General features: G+C 40.0%; 1 long non-coding RNA gene across 1 annotated transcript; it reads left to right on the top strand.

The window, feature by feature from the left end:
• Positions 1-23,366: 23,366 nt before the first annotated feature.
• Positions 23,367-23,861, top strand: LOC134642812 (uncharacterized). The gene is made up of 3 exons (XR_010096325.2): positions 23,367-23,537; positions 23,624-23,702; positions 23,819-23,861. It is a non-coding gene; the product is annotated as an uncharacterized LOC134642812 (long non-coding RNA).
• Positions 23,862-24,104: the final 243 nt, after the last annotated feature.

Here is a 24,104-nt window from a genome sequence, read left to right as displayed (position 1 = left end):
ATGACTGAGTCAGAGTATTGTTAGGATTCAAAAATTGGAGAAAAGGAGTACGGAGGGCTCTCAAGCAAAAACAACTCTGGTACACGAGGTATGATCAAAGCAAAGATTTATTGATTACATGCACGGAGTTCAACACTGACCAAATTTCAGCATTGAACTGTCTGACAAAGAAAAAGACAAAGGCTTTATAGGAATGAAACAGTACATCTCCTCCCCTGTTGTTAGGCAGATACAACAGAATCATACGTCACCCCAAAACCACAAACGTTCAGTTAACTTTTGACACAATTTAGAAAAAACAGTATGTCTCGTCTCCATCCAGGTGTTGTCCCCACAAGCTCGCTTCTTATCTCTGAGACATCTGATGTCTTCCTGGAACAAACTGACATTCTCAGCACAATTTTGCAAATACAGCAACAACTCATCTCAACTTCTTACTTACAAAACTAAGTCTACTCATGTGTGTGTGTGTGAGGGTGTGTGTGAGTGTGTGTGTGTGTGTGTGCGAGTGTGGTATGCGTGTCATTGACCTCTTCTGCACCTCGGCTCACCTCGCACCTGCAGTCATCCCGAGACAGGAGGCCCTCGCCTACGCGGCTAAACTGTATGTGTAAGTTCTAGGCTAAATGTCACACTCGAAAGAAGCTACGGAGAGTATAAATGAGACTGCTTAACTCTTAGAACTTAAAACTTCACTCCAAAAGAATATAAGTAATAAAGAATAATAAAACTTAAAACTTAAAACTATGACATGTAAGCCGGTGTGTTGCAATTTCCTTTCACAGGCTCCGTCATCCTCACCATGTATTGGCCGATCATAACGCCGGCCAAGCGTTTCTGACCTTCACTTGACCCAGAGCCACAGCTCTTTTAATAAGCACAAATGCAATCATGTATAAAAGATTAAAATCATTTTCCTTATGGAGGGGTACTCCCCAAGCTGCCAATATGTTTGCTCATATCACTTACAGGCCTACTGCTGCGAATTACAATGATCAACCTGCTCTTCTGAAAATCGCCAATTACCTCACGCAGGGGCAGTTTACCTAATCCGACAGTATCTCCAAAATTACATCTCTTGCATGGTGTTCCTGGTTTATAGTGGTTCAAAAAGTGGGCCAAGGAAGGAACAGTCACGAACCAGCATAAGTGTCATGGATGGCCAAGGTTCACTGACGCATGTGAGAAGTTAAAGCTGACCCAAGTGGGCCAATCTAACAGACGAGGTGCTGTAGCTCACATGTTGTCACAAAGTTGGTTCTGATAGAAAGGTGTCAGAATACAGAGGTCATCACTACTTGCATGGGGCTGCATATCTGCAGACCAGTCAGGGTGCTCATCTTGACCCCTGTCCATCCCCAAAAGGAGCATGTGAGCATCCGAACTGAACCATGGGGGAATGGAAGGACACATGGATGGCCAGATCTGTGTGCCTACCTCAAACTTCCTCAACAAGAGTGACTTGGCCTCCAAATTCCCCAGATCTCAGTCCAATTGAGCATCTGCGGGATGTGTTGGACAAACAAGTCTCATCCATTGAGGGCCCACCTTGCAACTGACAGGGCTTAAAGGATCTGTTGCTAACATCTTGGTGCAGATACCATAGGACACCTTCAAGTGTCTACTGGATCCATGGCTCAACAGGTCAGGGATGTTTTTGCAGCAAAAGGGGCATCAACACAATATAAAGCACATAGTGATAATGTTATCTCTGATTAGTGTATATCTAATCTTGCTCTGAGGAGACATGGAGGGACTGATGAAGGAAATTATTGGTTGTCAGGAGATGTTATTTTCTTTTTATTCCAATTTAGATCAGCAGCCTTAAGTAAACATTTCATTCACCCTCACCTCTTAAACGTTTGGAGTTGTTTATATGATATGGGCTCTTCACTAAAAGGTAATGGCTGCTACACTACCATTGTGTGATCTAAAGTGTCAGATTTACCATCTTCTATGGCTTGTATTCTCTTTTTCCTCATTTTTCCCTATTTTTCATGCTAAATGGACTGTTTTTCTATATAGTACTTTTCTACTCTACCTAAGCACTCAAAGAGTTTTTTACAACTTGTCTCATTCACCCATTCACACAAGTATTTTCTTCAGTGATTTTTCTGTGCAAGTTCTTTCTATCTGACATTCACACACATTCATACTCTGATGGATTAATTGGAGAGAAACGTGGAGTTAGTTTCTTGCCCAAGGATATTTGTCATGCATACTGGAGCAGCCAGGGATTGACCCACCACCTGAGCTACAGCCACCCATATAGACAGAGTTCAGAGTGCAAACTAGAATTAAGCACAAATGTGTATGTTTGAGGGTAAAAGGGAAGGGGTCTCTGAAAATGTGAAATCAAGAAAGTTCATTGCTGAGAAACTCAAAGCAAACATAACAAGGCAGGGATATAAAAAAAAAAAAAATCCAATCAAAGAAACGTTACTGGAGCCACATGAAGAAACATCAGGTTTGAGGGAGAATGCAACAAAGAACAGGTTGAGAAAGACAATAAACACACACCAGGAAATTAGGGAGATGGGGAAACACCAGGGAACACAGCTGATTAACAAGACAATAGAAAGCAAAACTGAGGTGATCAAACCAAAACAGTAAATAATCCACACTGAGATCAAGACTGATTCCATAGGAGATGGTAATTCAATTCAATATCTTTCATATAATGCCAATTCAACAGGCTCTCCTGTGACGTAAGGTAAGGTAAGGTATATTGGTCCCACCAGGGGCGTATTTTCCAGTGGGGTTAGGGGAGTTATGACCCCCCCAATAATCAGACCCAGCGAATATACCCCCCCCACCCCCACCCCCGCAATAAAATTATGAATTATCTTGCATAAATAGGCTGTTGATTTTCTTTACTCATTTCAGTTATTACCAGCAAAATAGTTGCATGTTTAGTCAACTGGGAATTTACCGAGATTTACTTATTTATTTAGACAGAGATCTTGACCCCCCCAAATGTTCAACACAAAGTTACACCCATGGGTCCCTCACATGGGAAATTTTTTGGTCACGGCAGAAAGTACAACTTAACAGCAGTGAAAATTAAGAAAAACACTATAGAATAGGATAAGATAAAATAGAATAGAATAACATAGTATACAAAATAGAATAAAATACTGCATACAGCAGGATAATAGGGTAGGGACATAGGGTAGCATGTAAGAGTTGTCTAATGTCTTTTGTCTGTGTGTGTATAAAAAAGATCAGGGAACGGCCCATCTTTAGAGACCACTTTGCCGTTTGACTAGAGTGTTTCTCTTCATGTTGCAATGTGTTATTAAACTTCAAAAAGACGCTCACCAGCTGTTTGGAGTTCATTTAAAATTTCCATGAAAACCTATTGCAGAGGAACTAAGGAAGGATTCCCATGATGCACTGGGTGTTTCTTCTTCACTCACTATGTGTTAAAAGACCTCTCTGCACTGAATCATACTTGTTATTAATCTCTGGCTCTCTTCCACAGCATGTCTTTTATCCTGTCTTCCTTCTCACCCCAACCGGTCGCAGCAGATGGCCCCGCCCCTCCCTGAGCCTGGTTCTGCCGGAGGTTTCTTCCTGTTAAAAGGGCGTTTTTCCTTCCCACTGTCTGCAAAGTGCTTGCTCATAGGTGGTTATATGATTGTTGGTTTTTCTCTGTGTGTAATATTGTAGGGTCTACCTTACAATATAAAATGCCTTTAGGTGACTGTTGTTGTGATTTGGCGCTGTATAAATAAAATGGAACAGGATTGAATTAAATTCAGAGTCACCTGATACAGCCCTAACTGTATGCTTTAGCAAAAAAGGAAAGTTTTAAGCCTAATCTGAAAAGTAGACATAGTGTCTGTCTCCTAATTCCAAACTGAAGGCTGGTTCCACAGAAGAGGGGCCTGAAAACTGAAGGCTCTGCCTCCCAGTCTACTTTTAAATACTCTAAGAACAACAAGTAAGCCTGCAGTCTGGGAACGATGGGTGATATTCACTTCTGTTTTTATTTACACAGCACCCAATCACAACAACAGTTGTCATCTGCCATGACTGGTTGGGATGAGAGAAGGAAGAAAGCGGTACTATAATGTTAATGTCAAGATAAGATGGGGCCTGATTATTAAAGACTTTGTGGGGAGTAAGATTTTCAATTTGAGAGCCAATGAAGGGAGGTCAATAAAGGAGAAATATGCTCTCTCTTTCTAGTCCTTGTCTGGACTCCTGCTGCAGCAATTTGAATTAAATGAAGGGTTTCAGGGAGTTTTAGGACATCCTGATAATAATGAATCTCAGAATCAGAATCAGAGAGACTTCATTAATCCCAGAGGGAAATTTAGTTGTCATAGCAGCAAATATACAACAAACATCTATCACTCGTATAAAATTAAGTGTAGAAACAGAGATGTTGATAGATGAATATTAAGATAATGTTGAGGCACAGGCTCAGGTTGTATAGGTGATGGATTACTCAACACAGCTGGCTAATACAGGCCTTTAGCAGTCTGGGACTGATGCTGTTGGGTCCTGCTGCTTTCCCCTGTCCGAGCCTCTCCAGCTCTCTTCTCACCTGAGTAGGTGAGATGGCCTCCGTGGCAGTAATCCGTGGCCACCGGGGGACAGTGGTAATGGGCTTGGCTGGTCTGGAATGCAGGGGTTGGTGGGGGGTAGAGGTGAGTGTGGAGGTGTCACAGGAGCATAGATCAGTGAGGCAGCTGCAGGTGGGCAGCAGGGGATGCAGATGTTTGAGGAGGGGAAGATGGAGTTAAACCTGTTGAAAAACAGGTTTGACTCGTTTGCCCTCTGCACATCCTCCACAGATTCACCACCATCTTTCTTCCGGAAGCCAGTGATATCTCTCCACAACCCTCTCCACACATCCCCAACCCTGTGTGCCTGTAATCTTTCCTCCAACTTCTTTCTGTAGGCGTCCTTGCTCTCCACAAGTCTGGGTTTTAGCTCCCTTTGCACCTGCTTGAGTCCTGCACAGTCCCCAAACCGTAATGCCCTTTTCTTTTCATTGAGTAGGGCCTTCAAGTTGCTTGTAACCAGTGATGGGAATAACGGCGTTACAAGTAACGGCGTTACTAACGGCGTTACTTTTTTCAGTAACGAGTAATCTAACTAATTACTATTCCTATCGTTACAACGCCGTTACAGTTACTAACAAGAAAATGCGGTCCGTTACTATTTTTCAACAAACAGACGGTTGAAGCTGTGTTCAGCTTACCGCATCTTATATCAGTTGCACGGAAGTAGCTGACTACGTAAGTTATCTGGACGCTACAGCTTTAAGCAGCTGCGCTCCCACGGACTGTAATCACGATCACTGTCTAGCACAACATCTGGAGCTAAGGGGACAAAACAATCGCAGGAGTGCTGCTGTTTGACTGAGGAAGAATAAAGTAGCCGTGGTAAGCTAATCACATGACCACTTAAAGGCAAAGCAACAAGGTGATATATACCAGTTTATAAATTGTGTTGATAGGCCACGTAAAACCAGAGTCATGATAAACAATATATACGCGGCGTTTTTTCCTCAATAGTTTTGTCACGTTAGCGCTAGCAAGCACTCTCTGCTTATGAGCAAAAAACCAAAACAAAACGTTTTAGGAGTGACGGCGAGAGAGAGAGAGGGAGAGAGAGAGCAGAAAAAGAGAGAGAGCGAGTTTTGAGATGTGAGATTTGTGACGTTTAGCGTGTTTGGAGTGTGTAGTTAATGTGTTGTCTTGTGTAGTTAGTGTGTAGTGTTGTGGATAGTTTTGTGCTGTGTGTCAGAACAATGAGGCGACTACTGTCTCCAGGTAGAAAAAGGAGTGATACACCTGCTGCTGTCAGACCTGCAGGTATCAGGCTGTGATGTTCTCCTTTATAGTGGACAGAAATTATTTTTTTGGAGTGGCACAAATAATTTGTGTGGCATCTTATTGAATGCAGAACAGCTGATTCTTCTGTAAATAGTTTGAAATGGTTATTTAAAAAAAGGGTAAAAGTAAACTTGTGCATATGATTTTAAAATTGACAATTTATAGTTGCATTTAAAGTTATGAAATGTGATTCATTAAAGATGTTTGTGGTTGTTACAGTAAAAAATATAACTTTTTCTACTCTGATTTTATGTTTTTTGTCTGATTTTAGATCAATTGTGTTAATACAGTATATCAAAATGAAAACATGACTGTAAATTCAGACACGTGAGGTTGTTCTGAAAAGGATGATACCAAACAAGGCAAAATAAATAGTTTTTAAAGGTGAAATGTGGAGGGAAAATCAAAAGTAGTTAAAATGGCCAGTTATACCCTGGACCCCAGAGGGTTAAAGTTTTTTTTTAAAGTAACGCAATAGTTACTTTTCAAGTAATTAATTACTTTTAGGATATTGTAACTCAGTTACTAACTCAGTTACTTTTTTGAAGAAGTAACTAGTAACTATAATTGAATTACTTTTTCAAAGTAACTTGCCCAACACTGCTTGTAACCCAAGGTTTGTTATTTGGGTAGCAGCGCACCTCTTTGGTGGAGACAGAGTTGTCAGTGCAGCACTTTATACACTCCGATACACAGAGTAGTCAGCGGCTGAGCCCCTGTGCGCCCACCCGCCCACAACCTCGGTGACACACCGACGAGGACCGAAGCCCCCAAGGCCCAGCCAGAGCCCCATCACGGAGACGAAGCACCCCCGAACCCCAAGCCCCCCCGCCTGCCCCTTGATGTTGCAGTTGCAGAAATTCTCTTTAGCATAGATATGTGTCAGACAAAGCTGAAATGCTCAATTGTTTAAACAAACACGTTGTTCCTTCTTGTTCTTTGTTTCGCACAGTATCTGATGATAAACTTCTTGCATAATTCAATTCAATTCAATTTCATATATATAGCGCCAAATCACAACAAAAGTCGCCTCAAGGCGCTTTATATTATACAGTAGATACAGAGAAAAGCCCAACAATCATATGACCCCCTATGAGCAAGCACTTTGGCGACAGTGGGAAGGAAAAACTCCCTTTTAACAGGAAGAAACCTCCGGCAGAACCAGGCTCAGGGAGGGGCGGGGCCATCTGCTGCGACCGGTTGGGGTGGGAGAAGGAAAACAGGATAAAGACATGCTGTGGAAGAGAGACAGAGATTAATAACAGATATGATTCAATGCAGAGAGGTCTATTAACACATAGTGAGTGAGAAAGGTGACTGAAAAGGAAAAACTCAATGCATCATGGGAATCCCCGGCAGCCTACGTCTATTGCAGCATAACTAAGGGAGGATTCAGGGTCACCTGGTCCAGCCCTAACTATATGCTTTGCCAAAAAGGAAAGTTTTAAGCCTAATCTTAAAAGTAGAGATAGTGTCTGTCTCCCAAATCCAAACTGGAAGCTGGTTCCACAGAAGAGGGGCCTGAAAACTGAAGGCTCTCCCTCCCATTCTACTTTTAAATACACTAGGAACAACAAGTAGGCCTGCAGTGCGAGAGTGAAGTGCTCTAATAGGGTGATATGGTACTACAAGGTCATTAAGATAAGATGGGGCCTGATTATTTAAAACCTTGTATGTGAGGAGCAGGATACCACCCTGCTAGTAGTTCCAGCCCAGTTACTAATAATTTGTCCTTTACACCTGTTACGACCTGGCCTAGTGATAACCAGGACCCAACATGCAGGTGCAACTCCCCATTCCAATCACTCCCAAGAAAGGCCAGCAGCAAAGCAATTAAAGGTGCTAAGCAGCAGTTTATTCTCTTTGGATGTGAGCAGTGCCCAACATAACAAATAAAACGGTTTCTAGTTTTTCCTTTTCTTCTGTATCAGATATTAAATGGCCTGTATTTATATAGCGCTTTACTAGTCCCTAAGGACCCCAAAGCGCTTTACATATCCAGTCATCCACCCATTCACGCACACATTCACACACTGGTGATGGCAAGCTACATTGTAGCCACAGCCACCCTGGGGCGCACTGACAGAGGCGAGGCTGCCGGACACTGGCGCCACCGGGCCCTCTGACCACCACCAGTAGGCAACGGGTGAAGTGTCTTGCCCAAGGACACAACGACCGAGACTGTCCAAGCCGGGGCTCGAACCGGCAACCTTCCGATTACAAGGCGAACTCCCAACTCTTGAGCCACGATCGCCCAGATATTAAAAGCAAAGAAAAGAAAAATCTCTAACCTAAGCTCTGACCAACAAATAAAAAGGGCTTCTCACTCCTACTGGGCTGCTGCCGTGCTCAATATAAACAGTGAGTAGAAGTTACAGAGAAGAGAAGAAGAGAATAGGTGATTGTCAGCTGGAGGTTAAGATGCTGCTGTCCATTCAGTTATCCAATCCGGACTTCAGGAGCTTGTTGATTCAGCCAAATAGCAGTCCAGCCTGTTTCACCCTGGAGCAAGAAGATAAAAATACACACACCAATGGGAGGAGCCACACATCAAAACAGGCGGCATGTGATCACAAACCACAACATTTCATCGAATCATTCATGGTAGAAGAGGTATGTAAGTCTTTGCTAGGACCGGTGTCGAGGCTCATCAATCTTTCTCCTTTCTTTTTTTGGCCTGGCTGTAAATATCATAGGTGAGCCAGTGTCTTATATTTTTAATCTTTCTATACAACAGAACACTTTACCAGAGATGTTGAAGTGTGCCTTTGTACTCCTCCTACTGAAAGTGGTGATTCTTCAATGCTTAATAATTAAACTAAATAAAACCTCCAAACTCTGTGTCTTAGCTAAAGGTCTTGAAACGCTGGTAAATAATCAAATTAAAAGTTATCTGGATAAAAACACTGTTTTGTCTTTTGCAGTTTGGTTTTTAGAAAACTGCACAGCAAGTGTAACTATTTCCCTAAAAGATCTCAATGATGTATGGGAAGCCCTGGACGCAAAGAACTACGATGCAGCTCTTTTCATTGATCTATCAAAAGCCCTTGACACTTTTGACCATGGCATTTTATGTTAGAGATGACTGGAAATAGACATTTCAGACCAAGCAGCTGACTCGTTCTCTAATTATTTTTCGGACCGTAACCAGCTCAATGGTCTCTTTTCCAGCTTTTTAAATGTCACTAATGGAGTGCCGCAGGGTTCTGTCCTGGGGCCTACACTATTTACTCAACGGTGTGGGACAAAATCTAGATGAATCACTTCATTTTTATGCAGACGATATAATTATTTATTGTTGTGGTCATACCATCGACATGGTTTTCATACAATATCAGCTAGCTTTTGATAGTATTCAGTCTCAGCTGGGTCAGCTCAGACTGGTTTAAAATGTAGAAAAAAACAAAGTCATTTCGTCTCAAACATAAAGAGGGTGCTGGCAGTCCTTCCTTCTCTTGTTTCTGCTCAAGACATATCTATTCAAACTGTGGCCTCATACAAATACCTAGGTAATGTGATTGAAGAAAATATTTCCTTTAAGCACACATTGACCACCTATTAAAGAAACTGAGGCTGAAGTTGGACTTCTTTTCAGGAACAGATCATGTTTTTCTTTCACAGCAAGGAAAAGGCTTGCTGCTGCCACTTTTTTACCCATCCCGGATTACGGTGACATAATTTATACGAATGCCTCTGCTCATTCTCTTTATCTGTTGGATTCTGTCTATCATGGGGCATTAAGATTTATAACTGGCTCTAAACCTTTAACACACCACTGTACTCTATATTCTCCAGTTGACTGGTCGTCATTGGTTTTACACAGGATCGTTTATTGGAATCATTTTGTCTATACATCTATATCTGGTTTATTGCCCTCTTATTTATCCGAGTACATGTGTAGAGTACATGTACAGAGTACATTTTGCACAAACAATTTAGGCTGCTGTCTCAAGAGCTTGGGAAGAAGGCATTCTCCTTTCCTGCTCCATCTTCATGGAATACATTGCAGAAAGATTTAAGTATTTCTCTCAATTGATTTCACTTGCAGACTTCAAAAGACATACAAATGTATTTGTGAAATTGTCACCATCCTGGGTCATTTGACACCAGGCTTTTTGAGTTTCTTGTGTTTTGATGTCATTTTGTATTGTGATTTATATTTAAGTCCACTTTGTTATGTTAAGGATTTATTATTACCTAGGTCATTCTGTTTAGCTTTTTGATTACTGGATCTCCCTCGTGTCTCCCCCATCTGTGTGGCTGTGATTATCTTTGTGAGTTTGTGTGTCTTGCTTCCCTCATGTTTCATTCTGTTCCTCCCTGCCTGTCATGTTATTCATGTTTCCCATGTTCTTTGGCTGTCTGCATCACTGTGCGTGTTCCCTTTACTTCCTGTTTTACTTTTGTAGTCACGGGACTCTGAGGGTATCTCATCTCATGTGTTATGTTTAGTTTTGTTTCCCCTGTCTTGTTATGGTTATTTGTGTCAGCTGTGTTCCTCATGTGTTCTCATTCCCTTGTAATTTCCTGTGTATTTAAGCCTTTTGTTTTCTTCTGTCCACCGCCGCAATCTCCCTCATAACCGTCTGTGTGGTCTGCCTACCAAGCCTATTTTGTATCTTTAAGTTTAGCTACGTTTTTACTAGTGCCCAGCAATAAAGCTGCTTTTTGAGTTTAGGTTTTGCCTCTGCGTAAGAGTCTGCATTTGGGTCCTGTCCTGCATCCCTGCACATAGATCATGACAGAAATCATCACTGGGAACTTGTTCTTGTTTTCAATATGATGGTGTACATTAGCACTAGGTTTACTATCCTGCGCAAATTTGCGTAACTTCCCTAAACCCAAAACACCCTAGAATTACTGGCTTTTTTATTTTCTGGTGCAAGTCCCGAGGTGTTAAGCACCCCTGCTGAGATTTTCACAGGTCGTCAGCTTGTTTCTCCTACAGCTTTTGTTGTGCAAACCACCCATTATCCTTGAGGCCTGGCACATTTGCATTTGGTCACTCAGAGTTGCTCAGATCCAAGGCAGGCCAAACCTCTGTGTTACAACTTTCAGAAATGCCTGGTAGAAATGCTTCAACTTACTCATGAGATTTTGACCACATTTCTTGCGGTAGTCACAGCTATACTGAATGCACGACCGTTGTTGCCAGCTACCAACGAACCTTGGTAGGGAACAGCTGTTCCCTACCAAGGTTCGTTGTCCATTCACACAGTATATTGCAACCAAGCCAGACAAATTTGGGATCAAGTTCTGGATGGCCACGGATTTGGACACCAAATATGTCTGCAGTGCATCTCCTTACTTGGGAAAGGACCCCAGTCGTCAGAAGGGAGAGAGGCTGGCAGAGAACGTTGTCATGAAACTGATGGGGCCATTTTTGGATGATGGGAGAAATGTCACAACGGACAATTTCTTTACTTCACTGTCACTGTTGCACAGACTGCTGCAGCGCAAAACAACGTTACTGGGCACGGTGAATAAAGTCCGGCGTGAACTTCCTCAACTTGCAAAAGATACTGCAAAGCGAGAGGTATTCTCCACTTCAGTGCTTAGAAGTGGCAGTGTCTCCTTGACAATTTATGCACCTAAAAAAAAAATTAGCAATATAAATTACAGGTCTGTGATAGTGTATAAATTTGTAGTGAAAAAGAAATGTCGACCAAGGTGGGATTGAACCCGCGATGTTTGGGCTGCTGACCGGCGTCATTACCAACTGCGCCACTGGGAAAGAAGATGGCAGCCGCTTGGAAAACAGGCAAATGACCTGTCAGATTTAGATCGCGGTGAGAGGCGAAAGACGCCGTTTTTTGGAGTTACAAAACATCGTGTAACTCAAACACTAGGTGGAATAGAAGCATCATTCTTCAACTGGGTGAATCAGCGGACTTTGGTGTACTTTGACTGCGATTTTCATTGCTCTTTGTACCTCCGTCGCGGAGATATGACGAGAGAAGAAACGGCTTCATTTTCAGAGTTTGAAAAGTGAGAGGAGGACAGATTTCCACCCCCAAACAAACGTAATTTATGGCTCAACAGTAAGATGACTGTAAAAACTTCTCCACTTTGATTCAACAGAAATACTATTATGGAGGAGTAATACTTTAACATGGGAGAAATATTGATACAGACACACAAACATACATATACACAGAGCCTAAAGGGAGCAGTGGCTGTTAAGACTCTGGGCTTGGTATATCTAGGTCAGCTAAATTGGCTGCACCTGCTGTAATCAGCCCTTACACACACAGACACACAGAGAGGTATAAGTTTTCTGCAGTGTATTTCTCACATTCAGGATTCCCCTCGAACAAATGGCCATAATTTCCTAACCGTAGGGGCTACAACGCTCATTCTGACATCGTTCTGTTGTCAGAACAACAGAACTTGAAGAATAAAGAAAGGATAAAGAATAAAGAGAAACAGGAACTCAATAGTGTGGAAGCCCTTTGAGGGCATCCACACAATAATAAAGAATAAAGAGAAACAGGAACTCAATAGTGTGGATGCCTAAAGCATCCACACAACTAGAAAAATTTGCATTTCCTGCGAAAATGCTGTGTGGATGCCTTAACGCTGAAGCTGTCTGCTGAAAAGCTGAAAAAGATGAAAAGTTGCAAAAAGTTGTATGGTGGTGAAAAAAAAACATTGCCCTGAGCAGGATTCCAACTTGGCCCTCCTGGGCTCAAGGCAGCTACTCATCTCACTGACCCAAACTCAATCTCACAAAGAAAAGGTGGAGCGACGGACAATTCTGCTGGAATGAGAAGAAGCTGCTGAGAATTGTGCTGATAAGAGGAGAAAAGGCTGAAAGTTTTGCAGAAAAGAGGTGAATCAGCAGAATTTCTGCTGAAAAGAGATAAAGAAGCAGAAAGTTGCGGTGAAAAGAGATGAATCAGCAGAATTTCTGCTCAAAAGTGTATTTTCTGAAAACAGCTGAGATTTGTGCTGATAAGAGGTGAAAAGGCTGAAAATTTTGCAGAAGAGGTGAATAAGCAGAATTTGGGCTGAAAAGAGGTGCAAATTGTGCTGAAAAGAGTTCAATCAGCAGAATTTCTGCTGAAAAGAGTTGTGCAGAATTCTTTTCAGAATTCTGCTGAAAAGATGTTTTTGCTGAAAATAGTTGAAAAAGCTGGGATTTGTGCTGAAAAGGGGTGAAAAAGCTGAAATTGAGTTAAAAAGAGTTAAAAAAGTTTAATTGTTAACTGAAAGAAATGTTGCCATAAGCGGGATTTGAACCCAGGCCTCCCAGTCTGAGAACGGCTGCTCATCTCACTGAGCTAAAACACAGCTCAGCCCAGTGAGCAGAAACAAGTGACCGCATTGATAATGTGTTCCATTCATTTCAATGGGCAAAAATATTGCAAAAAATATTCAATATCTCAAAAAGTATAGAAGTTATGAGCACCAAAAGTCATAGCACACATTAGCAGAAAGAGCAGAATTTTTTAAAGTTTGAACTGAGAAAATCGGCTGAAAACTGAGGGAGTAGTTAATCGGCAAAGAACGGAGCAACTAGAGGAATAATAAAGATAAAGAATAAAGAGAAACAGGAAAACAATAGTGTGGATGCCATGAGGCATCCACACAACTAGAAAAAATTTGCATTTCCTGCGAAAATGCTGTGTGGATGCCGGAACGCTGAAGCTGTCTGCTGAAAATGACTGAAAAAGTTGAAAAGCTGCAAAGATTGTATGGCAGTAAAGAAACTGAAAAATTATGCTGAAAACAAGTGAAGAAGCAGAATCTTTTGCTGAAAAGAGGTGAAAAGGCCAAATTCTGCTTTAAAGGGGTACAGAAGTTCAAATTTGTACTGAAAAGAGGTGAAAAGGTTCCTTCTGAAATGAGTAGAAGATACTGAGATTTGTATTGATAAGAGGTGAAAGGCTGAAAATTCTGCTTAAAATAGGTGAATCAGCAGAATTTCTACTGAAAAGAGGTAAAGAAGTAGAACGTTGCACTGAAACAGGTGAATCAGCAGAATGTCTGCTAAAAAAGAGATTTCTGTTGAAAACACCTGAAAAAGCTGGGATTTGTGCTGAAAAGGGGTGAAAAAACTCACAATTCTGCTGAAACGGGGTGAAGAAGAGGTGTTGGGCTGTTGAGAAGAGTTAAATAAGTTGAACTGATATGTTTGGGTACAAATACGATGATTTGGCATTAATACTGGGTTTTAGCACAACTACTGTGATTTGGGTGAAATACTATGATTTAGAAAAAATATTATGACTTTGTACAAATACAATGTTTTGGCACAAATACTATGATTCTATAATTTGGTTCGAATGCTATGATTTGAAACAAATACTATGATTCGGCAGAAATACTATTATTTAGTAGAAATACTATGATTTACCAGTAGTACAATGTTTCTGCAAAAATACTATGATTTGGTAGAAATACTATGCCTTAGTAGTAATACTATAACATAACAGATATAATGTGATTTTGCAGACATGGTATGTTTTTGCACGAATACTACGATTTCGCTCAAATACTATGAAATTGCAGTAATACTATGATTTTGAAGGAATACTATGATTTGGTAGAAATACTATGCCTTAGTAGTAATACTATAACATAACAGATATACTGTGATTTTGCAGACATGGTATGTTTTAACACAAATACTACGATTTCGTTCAAATACTATGAAATTGCAGTAATACTATGTTTTTGAAGGAATACTATGATGTGGTAGACATACTATGCCTTAATAGTAATACTATAACATAACAGAAATTTTAATTTGGCACAAATACCACAACTTTGCACAAATATCATGACTTGGCAGAAATACTTTGATTGAGCAGGAGTACTAAGATGTAGTAGAAGTACTTTGATTTAACAGAAATACTATTATGGAGGAGTAATACTTTCTGCAGAAAAGACGGAGAGAAGCAATCACAGTAGCTGCTCATCTCACTGAGCCAAAGCAGTTCTTTTTCCAACAAGAGATATGATGAGAGAAAAAATATGCAGGGGGGGCCGAAGAAGCTGAATTGTTGTGAAAAGAGGGGAAGAAGCAGAACTGTATGCTCGAAACAGGTGAAAATGCTGAAATAACGTTGAAAAGAGGTGGAAAAGCTGAAATTCTTCTGAAAGAGCAGAACAGGCTGAAAATTTTCAGATACTCATTGAGCGAAACTGGAAAAGAGGTGAATCAGCAGAATTTCTGCAGAAAAGAGGCAAAGAAGTAGAAACTTGCGCTGAAAAGAGATGAATCAGCAGAGTTTCTGCTGAAAAGAGTTTTTTTTTTCTGAAAACAGCCAAAAAAGCTGGAATTTGTGCTGAAAAGGGGTGAAAAAAAATGAAAATTTTGCTGAAAAGGGGTGAAGAAGCTAAAGTATACCAAATCAAAGTATTTGTGCCAAAACATAGTGTTTCTGCCATATTGTGGTACTATTACATTACAACATGAATACGGATTAAAGATGAAAGAAACTGGCAACAAATTCCTCCACTACAAACCAGTCTGATACCACTTCTTTGCAGTGTTCACGTTTACTAAGGCACTACCCAAAAGGCGCCACAAGAGGGCACTCCAACACAAGAGTTGACCTATGTACACTGATGCACTTAGTAACAGTCAGCCTCCTTGAATTGGCAGAAATACTGTGATTTAGTAGTAATACTATAACATAACAGATATACTGTGATGTTGCAGACATAGTATGTTTTTGTACTACTCGTTTGTGGTGAAAAAAATTAGCAATATAAATTACAGGTCTGTGATAGTGTATAAATTTGTAGTGAAAAAAAAATGTTGACCAAGGTGGGATTGAACCCACGCCCTTTGAGCTGCAGAGCCGTGTCATTACTGATTGCGCCACCTGGAAAGGGGGCGTACAGCTGAAAAACAAAGACATCAGCAATCAGAAATAAAAGAGATTTCTGTTGAAAATACCTGAAAAAGCTGGGATTTGTGCTGAAAAGGGGTGAAAAAACTCAATTCTGCTGAAACGGGGTGAAGAAGAGGTGTTGGACTGTTGAGAAGAGTTAAATAAGTTGAACAGATATGTTTGGGTACAAATACTATGATTTGGTAATAATACTGTGTTTTAGCACAACTCCTGAGATTTGATTGAAATAATATGATTTAGAAGAAATATTATGACTTTGTACGAATACAATGTTTTGGCACAAATACCATGATATGGCAAAAATACTATGATTTAGCAGAAATACTATGATTGAGCAGAAGTACTAAGATGTAGTAAAAGTACTTTGATTTAACAGAAATGCAATTATGGAGGAGTAATACTTTAAAATGGGAAAAATATTGATACACACACAGATACACAGAGCCTAAAGGGAAGAGTATTTGTGCCATGGAGTGTTAAGAAGAATCTGAGGTCCATATTAGAAAAGCTGCTAAAATAATAAAACTTTGCAGAATTGTAATAAATGATGAATATGAATTACTTGTCTGTGATAGTGTATTAATTTCTAGGGAAAAAAAAAATGTTGACGAAGGTGGAATTGAACCCGTGATCTTTGGACTGCCGACCGGCGTCATTACCAACTGCGCCACTGGGAAACAGAGCAGCAGCTTGGAAAACGGGGAGATGAACTGTCAGATTTAGATCGCGGTGAGAGGCGTAAAACGCAGATTTTTGGAGTTACAAAACGTCGTGTAACTCCAAAACTAGGTGGGATAGAAGCACGATTCTTGTACTGGGTGAATCAGCAGACTTTGCTGAACTTGGACTGCGATTTTCATAGCTCTTTGTACCTCCGTCGCGGAGATATGATGAGAGAAGAAACGGCTTCATTTTCAGAGTTTGAAAAGTAAGAGGAGGACAGATTTCCACCCTTAAACAAACGTAATTTATGGTTTAACAGTAAGATGACTGTAAAAACCGCTCTATGATTTACATGAAATACTTTGATTTAGAAGAAATTCTATAATCTAGCAAAAAGCACTACAGCATAGCAGAAATTATATCACTGAGCAGAATTACTAGGATTTAGCACAAACACTATGATTTGGCTTAAAAATCTTTATTTTGCAGTTATATTATGATTTGGCAGAAATACTATAAGCAGTAATAATATAACAGTACATAATACTGTTATTTTGTGGAAATACAATGCTTTATCACAAATACCATGATATGGCAAAAATACTATGATTCAGCAGAAATACTATGATTGACCAGAAGTACTAAGATGTAGTAAAAGTACTTTGATTTAGCACAAATACTATTATGGAGGACTAATACTTTAACATGGGAGAAATATTGATACACACACACATACACAGAGAGCAAAGTGTACAGGGGCTGTTGAGAGTCTGGGCTTGGCATATCTAGGTCAGCTAAATTGGCTGCACCTGCTGTAATCAGCACTTACACACAGAGACACAGAGAGAGCTATGGGTTTTCTTCAGTGTATTTCTCACATTCAGGATTCCCCTCGAACAAATGGCCATAATTTCTTAACCGTAGGGGCTGGAACGCTCATTCTGACACCGTTTTGTTCAGAAGAGATGGGGGAATCTGCAGGTCTTCATAATTCAGAGATAAAATATAAATTATTGAAGATATATGACTTGTAATACACTGTAACTGAGTAGAGGCAAAGTAAAACTGCCTTGACTTGCCCTCAAACAACATTTTGTAACTCTAAATCTATATGGACCATCAAAATCATTCTTTCACCGTAAGAAACAGCAGGCTTTGGTGAACAGTCATGGAAATTTTCAGTTCTCTGTTGAAATCCATCAAAAAGATATGACGAGAGAAAAAAGTGCCTCATTTCCAGAGTTTGAAATCTGAAGAAATCTGAGCGAGGGACAAATTTCCTATCCTCAAACAAGTGTAATTCATGGCCAAACGGTAATAGGTGAGGAACAAATTCTTGAATTGTGAGCATCAGGGATGTCTGAAGATATATTGGCACAAGCGTCATGTCTCAACTTTATTTTGTTAAGGAGATATGACGATTTGAAAATGCCTCTCATTAGAGAAATCCAGCGCTGATTTTGAACAAACTCTGCATTGACTTTCTATGGAGAGCTTTAAGACTTTGTGTTGCTCTGAGGAGATTTGCAAAACCTCTTTAAATCCCACAACAATGATAGGGACATTTTCTGAAAGCCAGCAAAAATACGTACATTTTGATGTATAATTTGTGGGGGTTGAGTGGAAATTGAGCGAGTAGCAAGAAGTTGTTCAGACATGAAGAGAAAATTCAGAAAGGACAAGTGCACACTCTGAGTTAATTGCATAGCAACCATAACAACGCATGTATTTTCTGAAAAATCACAATTTTGCAACTGAAAACTTAAAGAGGTATAAGATTAAAACGGTAGAAGATCTGAAAAAGCTGAATCATACAGGAATAGCCCAATAATCTGAGAACATTTTAAAGTTTGAATGGAGTTTCTGGGTGAAAGTATGAGGAAGTAGTTACGTTTCAAAAACAAGCGAGTTTTAGCAGAATTTCTGAAGATTTCCATTCATTTCAATGGGACAAAAAAAAGGAAAAAAGTGTAATATTTTAAAAAGTATAATAGTAATAAACACCAAAAGTCATAGCAACCATTAGCAGAAAGAGCAGAACAGTTTAGAGTTTGAACTGAGAAAATCGGCTGAAAACTGAGGAAGTAGTTAAACGGCAAAAAACGTACGGAAGCAACCAGAACTAGAAAAAATTGCATTTCCTGCGAAAATGCTGTGTGGATGCCTTAATGCTGAAGCTGTCTGCTGAAAAGCTGAAAAAGATGAAAAGTAGCAAAAGTTGCATGGTGGTGGAAAGAAAAATGTTGTCCTAAGCAGGATTTGAACATGGCCCTCGTGGGCTAAAGGCAGCAACTCATCTCACTGTGCCAAACTCACTCAGGCAAAGAAAGAGATGGAGAGACTGACAATTATGGTGGAATGAGCAGAAGCTGCTGAAAATTGTGCTGATAAGAGGTGAAAAGGCTGAAAATTTTGCAGAAAAGAGGTGAATCAGCAGAATTTCTGCAGAAAAGAGGCAAAGAAGCAGAAACTTGCACTGAAAAGAGATGAATGAGCAGAGTTTCTGCTGAAAAGAGTTTTTTTTTCTGAAAACAGCCTGAAAAAGCTGGAATTTGTGTTGAAAAGGGGTGAAAAAATGAAAATTTTCCTGAAAAGGGGTGAAGAAGCTAAAGTATACCAAATCAAAGTATTTGTGCCAAAACTTCCATATTGTGGTACTACTACATTACAACATGAATACGGATTAAAGATGAAAGAAACTGGCAACAAATTCCTCCACTACAAACCAGTCTGATACCACTTGTTTGCAGTGTTCACGTTTACTAAGGCACTACCCAAAAGGCGCCACAAGAGGGCACTCCAACACAAGAGATGACCTATGTACACTGATGCACTTAGTAACAGTCAGCCTCCTTGAATGGGCAGAAATACTGTGATTTAGTAGTAATACTATAACATAACAGATATACTGTGATGTTGCAGACATAATATGTTTTTGCACTAGTCATTTGTAGTGAAAAAAAGTTAGCAATATAAATTATTATTATTATTTTCACAAATACTACGATTTTGCTCATATACTACGAAATTGCAGTAATACTATGATTTTGAAGGAATACTATGATTAGGTAGAAATAACAGACAATATGTTTTTGCCCGAATAATACGATTTCGCTCAAATACTATGAAATTGCAGTAATACTATGATTTAGAAGGAATACAATGATTTGGTAGAAACACTATGCCTTAGTAGTAATACTATAACATAACAGATATACTGGGATTTTGCAGACATAGTATGTTTTTGCACATATACTACGATTTTGCTCAAATACTATGAAATTGCAGTAATACTATGATTTTGAATGATTTCTATGATTTGTTAGAAATACTATGCCTTAGTAGTAATACTATAATGTAACAGAAATTTTAATTGGGCACAAATAACATGATTTGGCACAAATACCATGATTTGGCAAAAAAATACCATGATTTGGCACAAATACAATGATATGGCAGAAATACTGTGATTGGGTACAAATACTGTGATTTGGCACAAGTACTATGACTTAGTACAAATACTGTGATTTGGCACAAATACTATGATTTAGCAGAAATACTATGTTTTAACATAAATAATATCTTTTGACAGAAATTTCTGCTAAAACGTACTATTTCTGCTTTTTAGCAGAAATACTGCAATTTTGCATAAATACTATGATTTGGGATAAATACTATGATTTGGCAGATATACTATATTCAGCACATATACTATAACATAACAGAAATACCTCCACCTACTAGTAATACTATACCATATCAGAAATGTCATGATTTGACACAAAAACCATGATTTGGCACAAATACCATGATTTGGCCAAGATACTATGATTACCCAGAATTACTATGATTGAGCAGAAGTACTAAGATGTCGTAGAAGTACTTTGATTTAGCAGAAATACTATTATGGAGGAGTAATACTTTAACATGGGAGAAATATTGATACACACACACATACACAGAGCCTAAAGGGAGCAGTGGCTGTTAAGAGTCTGGGCTTGGTATATCTAGGTCAGCTAAATTGGCTGCATTTGCTCATCTCACTGAGCCAAAGCAGTTCTTGTTCCAACAAGAGATATGATGAGAGAAAAAATATGCAGGGGGGCCGAAGAAGCTGAATTGTTGTGAAAAGAGGGGAAGAAGCAGAACTGTATACTCGAAACAGGTGAAAATGCTGAAATAGTGTTGAAAAGAGGTGGAAAAGCTGAAATTCTTCTGAAAGAGCAGAACAGGCTGAAATTTTTCAGATACTCATTGAGCCAAACTGGAAAAGAGGTGAATCAGCAGAATTTCTGCAAAAAAGAGGCAAAGAAGCAGAAACTTGCGCTGAAAAGAGATGAATCAGCAGAGTTTCTGCTGAAAAGAGGTTTTTTTTTTCTGAAAACAGCCAAAAAACCTGGAATTTGTGCTGAAAAGGGGTGAAAAAAATGAAACCTTTGCTGAAAAAGGGTGAAGAAGCTAAAGTATACCAAATCAAAGTATTTGTGCCAAAACATAGTATTTCTGCCATATTGTGGTATATGTGCAACAAAAGTTACTACATTACAACATGAATACGGATTAAAGATGAAAGAAACTGGCAACAAATTCCTCCACTACAAACCAGTCTGATACCACTGTGCAGTGTTCACGTTTACTAAGGCACTACCCAAAAGGCGCCACAAGAGGGCACTCCAACACGAGAGATGACCTATGTACACTGATGCACTTAGTAACAGTCAGCCTCCTTGAATTGGCAGAAATACTGTGATTTAGTAGTAATACTATAACATAACAGATTTACTGTGATGTTGCAGACATAGTATGTTTTTGCACTACTCATTTATAGTGAAAAAAATTAGCAATATAAATTACAGGTCTGTGATAGTGTATAAATTTGTAGTGAAAAAAAAATGTTGACCAAGGTGGGATTGAACCCACGACCTTTGAGCTGCAAAGCCGTGTCATTACTGATTGCGCCACCTGGGAAGGGGGCGGGCGGCTGAAGAACAAAGAGATCAGCAATCAGAAATAGATTGCGGCGAGAGGCGAAAAGCGCCGTTTTTTGGAGTTACAAAACGTCGTGTAACTCAAAAACTAGGAGGGCTAGCAGCATAATTCTTGTACTGGGTGAATCAGCGGACTTTGGTGTATTTTGACTGCGATTTTCATAGCTCTTTACATCGAGGTGGATAGACTGACAATTCTGCTGAAATTATCAGAAGCTGCTGAGAATTGTGCTGATAAGAGGCGAAAAGGATGAAAATTTTGCAGAAAAGAAGTGAATCAGCAGAATTTCTGCAGAAAAGAGGCAAAGAAGCAAAACGTTGCGCTGAAAAGAGGTGAATCAGCAGAGTTTCTGCTGAAAAGAGGCAAAGAAGCAGAACGTTGCGCTGAAAAGAGGTGAATCAGCAGAGTTTCTGCTGGAAATAGTTTTTTTTCTGAAAACTGCCAAAAAAGCTGGAATTTGTGCTGAAAAGGGATGAAAAAAATGAAAATTTTGCTGAAAAGGGGTGAAGAAGCTAAAGTATACCAAATCAAAGTATTTGTGCCAAAACATAGTATTTCTGCCATATTGTGGTATTTGTGCCACAAAAGTTACTACATTACAACATGAATACGGATTAAAGATGAAAGAAACTGTCAAAAAAATTCCTCCACTACAAACCAGTCTGATACCACTTCTTTGCAGTGTTCACGTTTACTAAGGCACTACCCAAAAGGCGCCACAAGAGGGCACTCCAACACAACAGATGACCTATGTACACTGATGCACTTAGTAACAGTCAGCCTCCTACTTAGCCACTACGTAATACAACGATATTACAGTGTACAAATTCACATAAATTTGCAGGGGGAACAAACAAAGCAGGAACAAGCCCAAAACAATAAAATAACTGGGCTGCCATAGCTATCACTAACTAGCACATACGCTAAAGGTAACTAAAACCAGTACACACAAGGAGCAGGGTAAACATCTTAAGCATGGAACATTAACTCACGTTTATGTGACACACACCATCCCCAACAAATACAGGATGGGCTATTTGCTCCCCTTCCCAGCAGCTCTCTCCTCAATCGTTAGCCCAGGAACGAAGGAAGACCATCTATGAATCCCATGAATTCCCTCACTGCTCAGAGGCTGCTGGGTAATGTAGCTCACAATAACACAGGTTTTTCTACAAGCACAAATACTATAACATAGCAGAAATACTGTGATTTTGTTGAAATACTATGCTTTAGGACAAATACTATGATTTGGCAGTAATACTATGTTTTAGGACATATACTATGATTTGGCTCAAATACTATGATATAGCAGCAATACTATGTTTTGGTACAAATGCTGCGCTTAGGCACAAATATTATGATTTGGCAGACACTATGATTTAGCAGACATAATATGATTTGGCAGAAATACTAAACTTTGGCACAAATACTATAATTGAGTACTTTAACACTAGGTTTACTATCCTGCGCAAATTTGCGTAACTTCCCTAAAGCCAACACCCCCTAGAATTACTGGCTTTTTTATTTTCTGGTGCAAGTCCCGAGGTGTTAAGCACCCCTGCTGAGATTTTCACAGGTCGTCAGCTTGTTCCTCCTACAGCTTTTGTTGTGCAAACCACCCATTATCCTTGAGGCCTGGCACATTTGCATTTGCTCACTCAGAGTTGCTCAGATCCAAGGCAGGCAAAACCTCTGTGTTACAACTTTCAGAAATGCCTGGTAGAAATGCTTCAACTTACTCATGAGATTTTGACCACATTTCTTGTGGAAGTCACAGCTATACTGAATGCACGGCCGTTGTTGCCAGCTGCAAGATTTGCTTGCCAAGGTTCGTTGTCCATTCACACAGTATATTGCAACCAAGCCAGACAAATTTGGGATCAAGTTCTGGATGGCCACGGATTTGGACACCAAATATGTCTGCAGTGCATCTCCTTACTTGGGAAAGGACCTCAGTCGTCAGAAGGGAGAGAGGCTGGCAGAGAACATGGTCATGAAACTGATGGAGCCGTTTTTGGATGATGGGAGAAATGTCACAACGGACAATTTCTTTACTTCACTGTCACTGTCGCACAGACTGCTGCAGCGCAAAACAACGTTACTGGGCACGGTGAATAAAGTCCGGCGTGAACTTCCTCAACTTGCAAAAGATACTGCAAAGCGAGAGGTATTCTCCACTTCAGTGCTTAGAAGTGGCAGTGTCTCCTTGACAATTTATGCACCTAAAAAAAACAAGACTCTGTGTGTTCCAAGTTCCATGCACCAAGACGTGACGATCGGTGACGGCAGAAAGAGGAAACCCAACACGATAACAGACTATAACCACATGAAGGTATGTGAATGTGTGTACAATTTTACACCAGTGCAACAATGTTTTCTGATGTGTGCTATACAGGCCTATAGGAAAAAAAAACATATACTCATGACTCTCTCTCTCTGCTTTTACAGTGTGGTGTAGACGTGTTGGACCAAATGGCATGGATGTATTCCGTAAGATCAGCAACACGCAGGTGGCCAGTAGCGGTTTTCTACAATATGCTGGACCTGGTGGCAGTGAATGCCTGCATTTTGTACAAGGCATGTACAGGGTGGACAGGCAAAAGAAGATTGTTTCTGAGTCTTCTAGCTCAGCAACTTCGTTGCCGATTCATGCAGCACAAGAAATATTAGCACAGAGGCAGGCTGCTGCAGCTGCTGTGCCGGGGACTGTAAAGACAACGCAGTGCCAGGTGCA

Source organism: Pelmatolapia mariae, linkage group LG15, assembly GCF_036321145.2.
Source record: "Pelmatolapia mariae isolate MD_Pm_ZW linkage group LG15, Pm_UMD_F_2, whole genome shotgun sequence".
In the NCBI taxonomy this organism is placed as follows: Eukaryota; Metazoa; Chordata; class Actinopteri; order Cichliformes; family Cichlidae; genus Pelmatolapia; species Pelmatolapia mariae.
This window is presented reverse-complemented; position numbering and strand designations above follow the sequence as displayed.